Below are 15,659 nucleotides of genomic sequence, written 5' to 3'. Positions count from 1 at the left end.
AAAAGACGCCAATTTTGTTTGGGAGCCACGTCGCACTACCGCGCAATTGTCAGTTAAAGTGGTGCAGTGCCGAATCGCAAAAAGTGCTCTGGTCTTTGACCAGCAATATGGTCCGGGGGTTAAGTGGTTAATGCAGAACATTCTTTTCTTCTTTATAATGCTAGAATAATGAAGATGTTTTGCTGCTGATATTCACACAGAGTTCTGACAAACTTATTTCTTTATTGTTTCTTGTGATCTCATGAATATTCATATTTGATTTTAAAGCCAGATCTCCATAATAATGGTTTTATTTGGTAGTTTATTTATTTTTTATTTGATTTTAATCAAGATCTCTTTTTTTTATATATATTTTCTCGTGATCTCCATATTTATTTTTTGTTGTTGTTACCACAATAACATTATTACCTTGTATTTTTTTTACCTAAAGAAGGTTGGTTGGTGTCCCTTGTTAATTTGACATTGTATTTATGAAATATACCTGCCTACTTACAAACAAACTGTCCTATTTAAGAAAAACACATAGGCAAGTATTTTAAGTAAATAAAATATCCATTTATTCTGGGTAACAAAATAAAGAGCAAAGGCAACGATGGAGAAACTGGTAGAATTTGCAAGGCCTTTGGACCCCAAGGCAGATATCAAGTGTGTGAAAAATAAAATTGGTATCTTGAGGAGTCCATATAATTGGGTGCACAATCTGGTCCAGAAATCCCAGAAATCAGAAACAGCAGCAGATGAAATATATGTCCCCAGTCCATGGTACTACAACAGATTGCATCTTCTGTCAGACCAGACTGAAGCCAGGCAATCACTTTATTTTCTTCCCTGCAGCTTTCTCTCTATGCTTCCCTGCAACATTCCCTCCACGCTTCACTGCACGCTTCTTTGCAGGCTGTGGCTCTGTTGATGGACTTGTTGCAGGAGGAGGAGGATGGGCGAGCTCACATACGTGGCTGTTTTCAGTCAGCTGGGCACTCACCGCCTTCTGAAGGGCCTGAGAAAAAATCCCTAACAGAGGATGCATTGGCCCTCCTCCACTTTCTGCAGTCTCATAGCTAGATAGCAGCCATAGGCCTCTTCAGCGTCGGGGGGGTTCTGAGGACCTCACTTGCCTCCCTAATGAGGCCCAGTGCTGCCTCCTCCATGTGGCTTACCTTCCTGGGCTTTTTTTTTGGTAAGGCGGAGGGGAGGCACCTGCGATTGGGTGCTGCCCCTTTGCCTGGCCACCTCCTGGGTGCCACTGGGCCCAGCCACCTCATGGCTGCCACTCACCCCTGCCTCCTCCTGCCTGCCACTTTCCTGACCCTCATCATGGCTGATGTCATCCTGCTTCTGAAAAAGGGACATCATCTTACTTTTTGGTTCATCAATCGCACACAATTTTCAGCTCATGACTGTTGCAAATTGAATGTTAATAAATAGAAAATACTATCATTCTGACCCCAGCAGTTTTAATTCTAGTCCCAATCATTTTTGGCCACTACTGTCTATTCGTATATAAATCACTTTTTGATTAATCATTAATTTGTGAATAATAACATCTAGTTACCAACAATTATTTTAGCACACTAAATATGTATAAAAATACTATACCTGGCTCCAGCTGGGCGCATCCACTTCTTCCAGGATGTCATGGTCAGGTTGCTCCTCATCACCCTTTGCTGGGGTGGAGAGAAAGGCTGCAGGGAAGGCTAGAAAGAGATTCCCTGGCTTCAAGCTGGTCACCCAGAAAACACAGTTTGTTGAAGTACCACAGCCTGGGGAAATACACTTTTGATGCTGCTACTTCTGATTTGTGGGATTTTATTGTGCTCCTTTTTATACATGTTCCTCAAGTAAGCAATTTTATTGACCAACATCTCAATGTCTGCCTCGGGGATCCATGTCTCGACAAATTCTAGCAATTTCTCCATCGTTGCCCTCCTTACTACTCGATTATGATATAATTTGTGTTTCAGTTCCCACAAACTCCTCATCTCCCTGTACCTGTCAATGAAAGTGGACAGGAATTCAGGGTCCTTAAAGTGCTGCATATTTTCTGCAAGATAAAACACAAGACAAAAACACTATGTCAGCCTAAACTGTCATAATCTTATCCCAATATAGGCCTCAATCTTGAAGCAGTATAGGCCACTGATACCCCACGTTTAAATTTTACCTTTGTTAGGATGCTTGTAACTTCCGTTCCTCCTTCCTCCGCACACAGAACGTAGGTACGACACATGTGTGTTAGCTTTATATATGTCATGGATATGCAGTAATGTCTGACAGCTTACCTTCCTCTCCATGTGTTCACCTTAGAGGCCAGACCCTCTCACCTGGCTGCCTTTATCATCTCTCCTCTCTGTATGGCTCCACCCCAGGCCATATCAGGAACTCTAAATTAACCAGTGCACTGCAGGTCTGCCTTGCTGATCAATGTTGTTTGTTAAGCATTGTGTGTTTGGGTTCCTGCTTGCCATGTGCTACGTTTATCTCTGTGTACTGATCTTGGCTTGCCCCCAACTACTCCTGTTTGCCTGTGACCCCAACCCTTGGCCTGTCCCTTGTTTATTCTTGTCTGCTTGTCGCCCCAACCTTGGCTTAACCCTTCACTTTCTCTTGTGTCCTGAGTGGCGGCTTCCCCTCTCTCCCTACGGAGCGTGACCTAGGGGACTCTTGGGGCCACGACCTAGATTCAGTTGCAGCTAAGGCCAGGCCATCCTCACCACTAGAGGCTCTGGTGAATACCAGCTGGATCTTAGACTCCGCGCCCTGGGGAATCTTGGGCTCAGGCTTCCTGTGGGATCCCTGTTTGTGCTCCAGTTAACCTGTCCCCCATATCCACTCTGTGGTCCATCCGCAGCAGTCTGCCATAGGGTTCACTACCTTGTGGTGCACTCCTGACTCCAACGGGGTGCATCTGTCATCTGGCCACAGGTGACCTGACCATATACACTGCAAATGCTTGAAACTCCGCCCACCCCTGATGTTTTTTTTGTATATTCCCCGCCCCTGTCTTTCGGCATGCAGTGGGAGACGACATGGCGGAGACACAGCAGGTGGCTGATAATTCCGCTATCGACGAGGAAAGCCTGAAGCCAGAAACGTCCCGCTCCAGGAGATATAAGGCCTCAAATATGTCCTTTGCAGAGATGGTGGAGATGGTGGATAGGGATGAGCTTCGAGTTCGAGTCGAACTCATGTTTGACTCGAACATTGCCTGTTCGGCGAACAACGAACAATTAGGGGTGTTCGCTGCAAATTCGAAAAGCCGTGGAACACCCTGTTAAAGTCTATAGGAGAAATCTAAAGTGTTAATTTTAAAGGCTAATATGCAAGTTATTATCCTAAAAAGTGTTTGGGGACCTGGGTCCTGTCCCAGGAAACATGTATCAATGCAAAAAAAGTTTTAAAAACTGACGTTTTTTCAGGAGCAGTGAATTTAATAATGCTAAAAGTAAAACAATAAAAGTGTAATATTACTTTAAATTTCATACCTAGGGGGGGGTTTAAAGTCATCATGTGAAAAGCGCATGTTTCCCGTACATAGAACTGTCCCTGCACAAAGTGTCATTTCTGAAAGAAAAAAAGGCATTTAAAACCGGCCCTTCAGGTCTGATATGGATATTAAGGGGAACCCCGCTGTCAATTTAAAAAAAAAAATGACGTGGGGTTCCCCCCAAATATCCACACCAGACCCTTATCCGAGCAGGTTAACCTGGCCGGCCGCAGAAAAGAGGGGGGACAGAGTGCGGCCCCCCCTCTCCTGAACCGCACCAGGCCACATGCCCTCAACATGGGGAGGATGTCCCCATGTTGATGGGGACAAGGGCCTCATCCCCACAACCCTTGCCCGGTGGTTGTGGGGGTCTGCGAGCGGGGGGCTTATCAGAATCTGGAAGACCCCTTTAACAAAGGGGACCCCCAGATGCTGGCCCCCCTATGTGAATTGGTAATGGGGTACACTGTACCTCTACCATTTCACGAAGGAAGTGTAAATAGTTAAAAAAAACACACAGACATCGTAGAAAAAATTCCTTTATTAAAAAAAAAACAAAAAAAAAAACAGCGGTGGTAATCCACTCTCGATGCGGCTCCCTGCTCCAACGTTGTCTTCTATCCAGCGACGGATGATCTCTCCAGCGACGGGTGATCAGCGGTCCAGTCCAGCGATGAGAAGATCCATCCGTCCAGAGCGCAGCAGGCGAGCTCCTCTCTCCGCTGGACACAGCCCAGCGGAATGACGCGCTGGAGCTTTGACATTTCTTATATAGGGGAAGCGGCCACCCGTCACGTGACCCCGCCCCCTCCGACGCACCCTCGTACGTCACTGGGAAAGACCGGGCTTTCCCAGTGACGCACGAGGGTGCGTCAGAGGGGGCATCCCTGTTACATCAAGCGCTTATGGGGTCAAGATGTAGGCCCATGGGATGTAGACAGAGTGGGGTACAGTGGACTCTCAATAGAATGTGTAATTGTCACAGTGTCTGAGACGTTAAGGGAGCACCTTCGCACTGCCTCCAGAGCCTCTTCCCATTGGTCTCCGAGGATTTGACCCTCTTCCACCTTTCACATGCAGAGCTAGGGAATTTCTGCAGATATACCCCCAGGAGCATAACATAGCAGTTGGAGATAAAGCGACCGCTAAGAATTTGCAGCGTGTTTCAATTGTAAATAATAAAATAACATATTAGAGGGAATGTCATATCTAGACTGCAAGAATTCCCCAATATTTGTTAAAAGTTATTTTTATTTCCCAATGCTTGGTGTTAAATTGGGTGATGAAAAAGGCCCCTTTTTAGTGGGAGAAGACCAACTTCTTGACCCTGATGATAGGGGCGCGGAATAAGAATGGCCAAATTTATATCCTCTTCAGAATGACCTTTCTCCAATAACTTATTTTGGATATATAATCCTCTGGAGAGCTACAGTTGTGTTTTAGCCAACAGAATTGGCTAAATGGGATGTTGTTGATCCATTTTTGATGGTGACAGCTGGATTCATGTAAGTAGGAGTTACTTGCAGTAGGTTTGAAGTGAGTCCTGAAACATTCTTTCTGGTCCTGGCCATGGAATAGTTCCAAATGCAGGAAGACAAGTGGGTGTGGGTCTGAGGCTAATTTAAACTGCACTCTAAATTGATTACTATTGAAAAATATGAAAAAGTCTTGAACCGTCTTGGTGTCTCCTTGCCAGATGATGATCATATTGTCTACGTACCGGCCATAGTATACTAGAAACTATTTGTGGGCCTCTTGTTTGCACAAGTAAGTATTCTTGGAAACTGGCTTCAAATGTGTATACATGTCAAGTGTTTAGATGTCCAAACCAAACACCGACACGCACACTTACATTAGCAAAGCACAGGGTCGGACTGGGCATAAAATGGATGTAGGAGACTTACTTAATTTGCTATGGAGGTGCCAGAAGCTTCATCACTACTGGATTGCTGTGGTTACTACAGTGAACTTTGCATTTCAGATCTCCATAGACATGGATCCTAAACACTGTATACTAGGTTTGCTTGATGCTGCAATACCAGATAAATATTTTAAAGAGGCTGCATCCAGAGCATTGTTTCAGGCTCGCAGGCTCATTTTACTTCATTGGAATTCATTGGACTTCCAGTACTCCCCTTGTGTCTCACGTGTGGTTTGCACAGATGGGCACAACATTGAGGTTTGAAAAGCTAATATATCAGCAAAGGGGCAACTTTTCCAAATTTGAGAAGCTAGTTGATTGGCTTCTCCTGGACATGCTTAATTTAGCTGGTAATGTTATGGCTGAAATTTCTATGCCCTTGCTTTCAAAATGTTTAATGCTTGTCTACCTGCTTTGTTATGGTGGCCCTAGTGTCCTGATTGTGCATGGCCCTAGATGCGGCTTTAAAGGGTGCTTAAAGCATATCTGTGATGTGAACTACAATACTGGTATGCTGAATTGATATCTGATGTAAACTACATATACTTACAATGTCTGTTTGTACAAATTTGTGATCTTGATAAACCTTCAATAAACCTTCACCTGATTTTAAAAAACAAAACACAAAAAAAGTAAGAATGCTTTTAAAAATATATATTTGAATTGTTTATTTTGATCAATTTACAAAATGCATAGTGAGGGAACAGAAGAACAATCTAAATTGAATGATTATTTGGTGTGATCACCCTTTGGCTTCAAACCAGAATCAATTTTTCTAGGTACACTTGCACACAGCTTTTTAACGAGCTTGGCAGGTTATTACAAACATCTTGGAGAAGTAAGCACAGATCTACTGTGGATGTAGTCTCAAATTCGTCTGTCTCTTCGTGTAATCCCAGACAGACTCAATGATGTTAGAATCAGGGCTCTGTGGGGACAAAATCATCACTTCCAGGCTTCCTTGTTCTTGTTCTTCTTAATGCTGAAGATAGTTCTTGACGACATTGGCTGTATATTTGGGGTCATTGTCCTACAGCAGAATCAATTTGTGGCCAATCACATGCCTCCCCAATGGTATGGCTTGATGGACAAGTATATGCCCGTATTTTTCAGCATTGATGGGGCAACACTGAGGACTGTAGACACAGTGGTCGGCCTAATTAATAAATAAATGCAGCAGATGAAAGTAAACATCATGCTTACTTTCCTTCAACATTGGAAGATGTCAAGCAGTACCCTCTGCACAGAACTGATAGAAACCAGTGGGACCCAGGTACTCCCATCTACTGTTTGAACAAGTCTGGCCAGAAGTGGTCTTCATTTAAGAATTGCACCCAAAATCCCATCCTTTATTGAATTGGGTACATGTGTTTCATGTCCCGGAGGGAGGAGCCATACATCTCAGAGGCTGTCCTGGAAGACTCCTAGAAAAATAGTTACCGGCCTTGTTTTTTTTATCTTTGCTGAGTCATTCTACATACGCATTTACCATCCATTTTTGATACCACCATTTGGAGTCCTTGGAGGTCGCTTTAAGAGTCGCAGCATTTGATTGGTTCCATGAGATTTGCATATGCCCGATTGACCCTCACGAACGTATGTTCCTCGGGGTTCAATCTGTCCGGTAAGCCTCTCTTCAGTTGGTGACGGCTTCTTCTCTATCTTGGCTTTTGATGATTGGATCAAGGAAGCACTCTTCACTATTATTTATTGGACTATCACTTTTCAGAGACTGTATTCATACCGAATTTTGGGTCATATATATTTACTCATATATGTACATTTAATTTAGTTTGGTGTACTCATCATTGGTTGCACTTCAGCGCTACATTTATATATTTTGCACCCAAAATCCCATACCTCTAACTTGGAAACAAGACTAAGCAGCTCAACTATGCACAAAAGCATAGGAACTGGGGTGCAGAAAATGGAAGTAGGTGCTCTGGAATGAATATTTGGCTGAAGCTGGAGGTAGGTTGTTTTCCTGGAGAGCGGTACAATAATGAATGTCTGCAGGCAAGAGTAAAGCATGGTGAATATTATTTGCAGGTTTGGAGCTGCATTTCTGCAAATTGCGATTTGGTCAGGATCAATGGTATCCTCAATGCTGAGAAATACAGGCATATACTTATCCATCATGCCATACCATTAATGAGGCACATAATTGGCCCCATATTTATTCTAGGAAAGGAAAAAGGGCACTTTTGCCTGGTGGACCTGATGATTAATGTATAAAACGTGGATATTAAAAAATATCACCCAGTAACATGTGATAAATCAATAGTCCATAAAGCAAAAAAACTTTTGTGAAGCATTACTGCCCACCAGGGCCACCTATAAGTGCCCATCAGTGCCGTCTCATCAGTGCAGCCTATCAGTGCTGCCTCATCAATGCAGCCTATCAGGCAATGCAGCTTATATTTGCAAAACTTGCAAGTATTGGTACAGCGGTGCACTGCCGTTTGGGGGAGTGGCTGTACGGCAATCATCCATACTGATGTGTGACACCTTTGCTGGCAGCAGGACACTGACATAGCGATTTGGAGTTTTGGAATTGGGTGAGAACTAATATCGATCGCACACTTCAGGTCCGCCGTGACTGCATTGCACCGCTGTACCAATATTTGCAAGTTTTGCTGTGGTTTTCACGGATTGTTGGTTTGAATTATTTGAAATGTGAGAGCAAAGATTGAAGCTTGTGTGTGATTTTAATAAACTGGTTGAAACGATATCACACTATTTTATACTCTTTTCATTTCACATGTGGAGAGATCCTGTGTAGAGCACTGTTAAATAATGGATGATCGTTTTAACCCATTGTTAGGTTTAAAAGGCATCTGAGCCAAACACGAAAGTGGGAGGCATTGCAAGTTGGTGAGTGTGATTTCAAAGGGAGAGAAGTCACTTGCACGTTGGTGTGGTGGAAGATTTAAGAAGATTAACCACTTGAGACCCACGCTATAGACAAAAGACGTCCACAGCGCGGCTCTCAAGTGCCAAGTGGACGTCTTTAGACGTCCTTTTATGTGCATTACCCGCGCGCGCCACTGGGGGGCGCGCAGCGGGTAAACACTGTCCCGGCGCATCGCTGGGGAGCCGATGCGTGTTCCTGACGGTCGCGATGTCCGCCGGGTACACGCGATCGTCGGTAACACAGCAGGGACGTGGAGCTCTGTGTGTAAACACAGAGCTCCACGTGCTGTCAGAGGAGAGGAGACCGATCTGTGTCCCTTGTACTTAGGGACACAGCATCGGTCACCTCCCCCTGTCACCCCCCTCCCACCACACAGTTAGAACACACCCATGATACACATTTAACCCCTTCCTCACCCCCTATTGTTAACCCCTTCCCTGCAAGTCACATTTATACAGTAGTTAGTGCATTTTTATAGCACTGATCGTATAAATGTGAATGGTCCCAAATTTGTGTCAAAAGTGTCCGATACGTCCGCCGCAATATCGCAGTCTCAATAAAAATCGCAGGTCGCCGCCATTACTAGTAAAAAAAAAAAAATCATAATTCTGTTCCCCATTTTGTAGGCGCTATAACTTTTGCGCAAACCAGTCGCTTATTGCGATTTTTTTTTTTTTTTTACAAAAATACGTCGAAAAATACGTATCGGCCTTAACTGAGAAAAAAAATCGTTTTTTTTTAAAAAAAATTGGGATATTTATTATAGCAACAAGTAAAAAATATATATATATATTTTTTAAATTGTCGCTCTTTTTTTGTTTATAGCACAAAAAATAAAAACCGCAGAGGTGATCAAATACCACCAAAATAAAGCTCTATTTGTGGGGGAAAAAGGACGTCAATTTTGTTTGGGAGCCATGTCGCACGACCGTGCAAATGTCAGTTAAAGCGACGCAGTGCCAGAAGCTGAAATTTCGCCTGGGCACGAAGGTGGTTTATGTGCCCAGTAAGCAAGTGGTTAAGCATTGAAATGCTTCACAAAAGTTTTTTTGCTTTATGGACTATTGATTTATCACATGTCACGGGGTGATATTTTTTAATATCCACGTTTTATACATTAATCATTGTTTTCATTCACAGTTTTTGCTGTATACTGTATTATTTTTCCTGTTTATACATCTTTTGTTTAAAAAGGATTTAATTCCACATATATGCTTTATTTTCACTAGGTTGCGGCTTTTTTCACAGTTTTTATTTTTCATAGGTGCAGTGGTGGTATAGCGTATCAGGGGCGGTCACATATCTATTACCAACAGTTTATTGAACTGATTAGCCACTTGCCTGCTTGGCACTTCTACACACTTCCTGCCCAGGATAATTTTCAGCTTTCAGTGCTGTCACACTTTAAATGACAATTGCACAACCATGCAACACTGTACCCATATGACATTTTTATAACTTTTTTCACACAAATAGAGCCTTTTTGGTGGTATTTAATCACCACTGTTTATTTATATATATATATATATATATATATATATATATATATATATATATATATATATATATATATTGCAAAATAAACACAAAAAGACAGAAAATTAAAAAAAAAATGTTTTTCATAGTTTGTTATACAATTTTGCAAATGGGTCATTTTTCTCCTTCTTTGATGTGCGCTGATGAAGATGCACTAATGGGCACTGATAGGCTGCATTGATGAGGCAGCACCGATAGGCTACACTGATGAGGCGGCACTGCTGGGCACTTATAGGTGGTCCTGGTGGGCAGTGATAGGTGGCACAGATGGGCACTGATTTGCGACACTGATAGACAGCACTGGTGAGCAGTGATAGGTGGCACAGATGGGCACTGATTTGCGACACTGATAGGCAGCAATGAAGGGCGCTCATAGATGGCACTGATAGGCGGCACTGATGGGCACTAATAGGTGGTGCTGAGCACTGATAGGTGGCACTGATGAGTACTGATTGGCAGCAATGATTGGCACTGATGAGGTGGCACTGGTGGGCACTGATTGGTGACCTTAATGGGCACTGATAGGCGGTCCTGATGGGCACTGATAGGTGGCCCTGATGAACACTGACACGTGGCACTGAAGGGCACTGATAAGTGGCACTGATGAGCATTGATAGGTGGCACTGATAGGTGACACTGATGAGAAGGCACTGATGGGCATTGATTGGCAGCACTGATTGGCAAAACTGGTGTGCACTGTTGGGACTGCACTGATAATCAGGGCACTTATTAACAGTGTAGATGTCCCTTTTACGTTCTTGCGCTGACAGTGTGAGGAAAGGAATGGTGATAACCGGCTTGTGTTTACATCGTTATCAGCTGTGATTGGACACAGCTGATCAAATAATAATGATTGGCTCTTTACCTCGTTTTGTGATCAGCTGTGTCTCGAGGACACAGCAATCACAGAGAGTGCCTACCGCGCGATCACAGGGGGACGTATTATGAAGAACTCCCAGAAATGGCTGGCTGCACTGTAGCCGTCATTCAGCTATAGTGCAGTCAGAAAGTGGTTAACCACTTAATCCCCGGACCAATATGCAGCTAAAGGACCAAAGGTGTTTTTACAATTTGGCATTGCGCTGCTTTAATTGGTAATTGCATGGTCACGCAATGTTGTGCCGAAATGATATTTGCGTCCTTTTCTTCCCACAAATAGAGCTTTCTTTTGATGGTATTTGATTGCCTCTGTGATTTTTATTTTTTGCAATATAATCGGAAAAAGACCGTAATTTTTGAAAAAAAATTATATTTTCTACTTTTTGTTATAAGAAAAATCGAATAAACTAAATTTTAGTCAAACATTTAGGCCAAAATGTATTCAGCCACATGTCTTTAGTAAAACAAATCGCAATAAGCGTATATTTATTGGTTTTCGCAAAAGTTATAGCATCTACAAACTAGGGTACATTTTCTGGAATTTACACAGCTTTTAATTTATGACTGCCTATCTCAATTCTTGAGGTGCTAAAATGGCAGGGCAGTACAAAACCCCCCCAAATGACCCCATTTTGGAAAGTAGACACCCCAAGGAAACTTCTGAGAGGCATGTTGAGTCCATTGACTATTTTTTTTTTTTAGTCCCAAGTGATTGAATAATGACAAAAAAAAAAAAAATTACAAAATGTTGTCACTAAATTATAAATTGCTCACACATGCCATAGTTATATGTAGAATTGCACCCCAAAATACACTCTGCTGCTTCTCCTGAGTACGGGGATACCACATGTGTGGGACTTTTTGGGAGCCTAGCCGCGTATGGGGACCCAAAAACCAAGCACCGCCTTCAGCATTTCTAAGGGCGCAAATTTTTGATTTCACTCCTCACTAACTATCACAGTTTCGAAGGCCATAAAATGCCAAAATAGCACAAAACCCCCCCAAATGACCCCATTTTGGAAAGAAGATACCCAAGCTATTTGCTGAGAGGCATAGTGAGTATTTTACAGCTCTCATTTTTTTTAAAATGAAGAAAGAAAATAAAAATGTATTTTTTTTTCTTTTTTACATTTTCAAAACTTTGTGACAAAAAGTGAGATCTGGAAAATACTCACCATACCTCTCAGCAAATAGCTTGGGGTGTCTACTTTCCAAAATAGGGTCATTTGGGGGGTTTTGTGCCATCTAGGCATTCCATGGCCTCCGAAACTGTGATAGGTAGAGAGGAGTGAAATAAAAAATGTACACCCTTAGAAAGCCTGAAGGCGGTGATTGGTTTTTGGGGTCCCGTACGCGGCTAGGCTCCCAAAAAGTCTCACACATGTGGTATCCCCGTACTCAGGAGAAGCAGCAGAATGTATTTTGGGGTGTAATTTCACATATGCCCATGGCATGTTTCAGTGATATATCATTTAGTGACAACTTTGCACAAAAAAATAGAAATAAAAAAAAAATATATATATTTTTCCCGCAACTTGTGTCAAAATATAACATGACTCGACATGCCTCTCAGCAAATAGCTTGGGGTGTCTACTTTCCAAAATGGGGTTATTTGAGGGGATTTTGAACTGTCCTGGCATTTTATGCACAACATTTAGAAGCTTATGTCATACATCACCCGCTCTTCTAACCACTTCTAAAGACACAGGCTCAGATTCTCAAAGGGCTTACGACGGCGCAACGCCATTTGCGCCGTCGTAAGTCCTAATCTTGGCCGTCGTATCTATGCGACTGATTCTTAGAATCAGTTACGCATAGATATCCATTAGATCTGACAGGCGTAAGGCTCTTACGCTGTCAGATCTTAAAAGCTATTTTTTTTCCCGCCGCTAGGTTCCCGCCGCTAGGTGTTCCCCGTCGTCTATGCAAATTAGCTATTTACGCAAAATTCCCAAACGTACGCACGGTCGACGCAGTGAATTTACGATGTTTCCGTAAGCGTAAACGTACCCCTGCTATATGAGGGGTACGTTTACGAAGGTCCGTCGTATGCCATGTTAAGTATGGCGTCGGGTCAGCGTAGTTTTTTTCCGTTGTTTACGTCGTTTTCCTAAGTCGTTCGCAAATAGGACTTTACGTCAATGACGCTCACGTCGGCGTCGTTGACGTTTTTCGTCGTGAGCTGGAGCATGCGCACTGGCCTATTTTTACGCCCGGCGCGGAGGCACGCTTAATTTAAATACAAGCCACCCCCTTTGAATTACGTGGCCTTACGCCGGGCCATTTACACTATGCCGCCGCAAATTACGGAGCAAGTGCTTGGAGAATACGGCACTTGCTCCAGTAATTTGCGGCGGCGTAGTGTAAATGGCTTACGCTACGCCGCCGCGGATTCTACAAGATTCTGGCCCACAGCCCTTTCTGACACTGTTTGTTTACATAAAAACATATTTTTTTTTTTGCAAGAAAGTTAAAGGGGTTGTAAAGACAAAAATATTTTCCTCTTAAATCAAAGTCTGACAGTAGCTGATAAAGTAAAAAGAAATGTTTTGCATTATAACTAGTTTGATACCTGTTGAAATCTAGCTGTTTTATTCACCTCCATCACTCCTGAATCTTTATTCTCACTGACTTCCTGGTTTGCGGTGCGCATTCATTCTTGCTACATCACGGCCTAATAGGAACTACAGTTCCTATTAGGCTTAGCCTCCATGCCTGTGAGGGATAAGAGAGCATCTTCACGCAGGGCTGTAGTCATAGGGAGGGGGTAAGCACATTCTGCTTTCCACCATGCAAAACAGCTCAGATGCTGGTGGAAAGTAAGAAGAGGAGAGACAGGAAATGGCATTTTCAAACTCGGATTACTGTATTTTGGAGGTCAAAAGGAAAAACAAGATAAGTGATATTTAAATGCTCTAGCTTACAGCAATCAATTGATCTAATAAAAAACGAACCTTTAGTGTTCCTTTAAGTTGAACCCCCAAACATTATATATTTTTTTAAAGCAAAGGCCCTACAGAATAAAATGGTGGGTGTTGCATTTTTTTTTCCACACAGTATTTGTGCAGCGATTTTTCAAATGCATTTTTTTGGGGAAAAATACACTTTTTTTATTTTAACCACTTACCCCCCCGGACCATATTGCTGCCCAAAGACCAGAGTACTTTTTGCGATTCGGGACTGCGTCGCTTTAACAGACAATTGCGCGGTCGTGCGACGTGGCTCCCAAACAAAATTGGCGTCCTTTTTTTCCCACAAATAGAGCTTTCTTTTGGTGGTATTTGATCACCTCTGCGTTTTTTATTTTTTGCGCTATAAACAAAAATAGAACAACAATTTTGAAAAAAATGAATATTTTTTACTTTTTGCTGTAATAAATATCCCCCAAAAATATATAAAAAAACATTTTTTTTCCTCAGTTTAGGCCGATACGTATTCTTCTACATATTTTTCGTAAAAAAAAATCGCAATACGCGTTTATTGATTGGTTTGCGCAAAAGTTATATTGTTTACAAAATAGGGGGTATTTTTATGGCATTTTTATTAATATTTTTTTTTACTAGTAATGGCGGCGATCAGCGATTTTTTTTTCGGTATTGCGACATTATGACGGACACTTCGGACATTTTTGACACATTTTTGGCACCATTGGCATTTTTATAGCGATCAGTGCTATAAAAATGCATTAGATTACTATAAAAATGCCACTGGCAGTGAAGGGGTTAACACTAGGGGGCGGGGAAGGGGTTAAGTATGCCTGGGTGTGTTCTTACTGTGGGGGGGGGGGGGGGTGGCCTCACTAGGGGAAACACTGATCCTCGGTTCATACAGTGTATGAACAGAAAATCAGCATTTCCCCTGCTGACAGGAACGAGAGCTGTGTGTTTACACACACAGCTCCCGTTCCCCGCTCTGTACCGAGCGATCGCGTGTGCCCGGCGGCGATCGCGCCCGCCGGGCACACGCACGGGAGTCGGGGGCGAGCGGGCGGAGCGCGCGCGCGCCCCTAGTGGCGGCTAAAAAGCAGGACGTCCATTTACGTGGTCTCGCCTAGGAGAGCCACCTTGTGGACGTATAATGACGGTGCGGCGACGGCAAGTGGTTAAAGCACTAAAACACACTATATTGCCCAAATTATTGATGAAATAAAAAAGATGATATTAGGCCGAGTATATGGATACCAAACACGACATACTTTAAAATTGCGCACAAACGCGCAGTGGCGACAAACTACATACGTTTTTAAAAGCCTTTAAAAGCCTTTACAGGTTACCACATTAGATTTAAAGAGGATGCCTACTGCTAAAATTACAAACAAAAATGGGAAGGTCCCCCAGTGGGGTTTTTTAGCGGCATGATGTTCTCAATAAATAAGAGTGGTTGGATGATATTGAAGTTAAAATCTTTACTTGGTTTCAACATTGAATTACAATAAAATGTACAACATGGTTGGAGCATTTATAAAATAATGTAGATAATATACATATAGTACACTCTGATTATACATGAAAATAAAAATAACAGTGGCAAAAATCAACAACAATACAATACACGTTACATCATGATTCAATTGTTTCCATATGAGTACCCCGACGCGTTTCGACCTAAACTGTCACGGTCTTCTTCAGGGGAATTGTACTCTGATAGATATAATTAGAAAAATTATTATTAAAGTTACATCCCTCTAACAAAAATGTTTAACATCTGCTGAGAGAATATTGTTGAAATTATATTTACCACTCAAGGGTTAATGAATTAATATGTAATCAGAGCTGGTTGCTGAGAAGTAAAAATGATCCGAAGACCCCCATAGCAAGAGAAACCCCCGTTCCGCTTGACGGGAACCCACCAAACCGGGCTTACAAGGAGTCACAAGTGTGGACCATAGGGGGGAGGAGACGACCGGAAGACACCTGTATTGATTG

This window comes from Rana temporaria, chromosome 1, assembly GCF_905171775.1.
Source record: "Rana temporaria chromosome 1, aRanTem1.1, whole genome shotgun sequence".
NCBI lineage: Eukaryota > Metazoa > Chordata > Amphibia > Anura > Ranidae > Rana > Rana temporaria.
Note: the sequence above shows the minus strand (reverse complement) of the source record.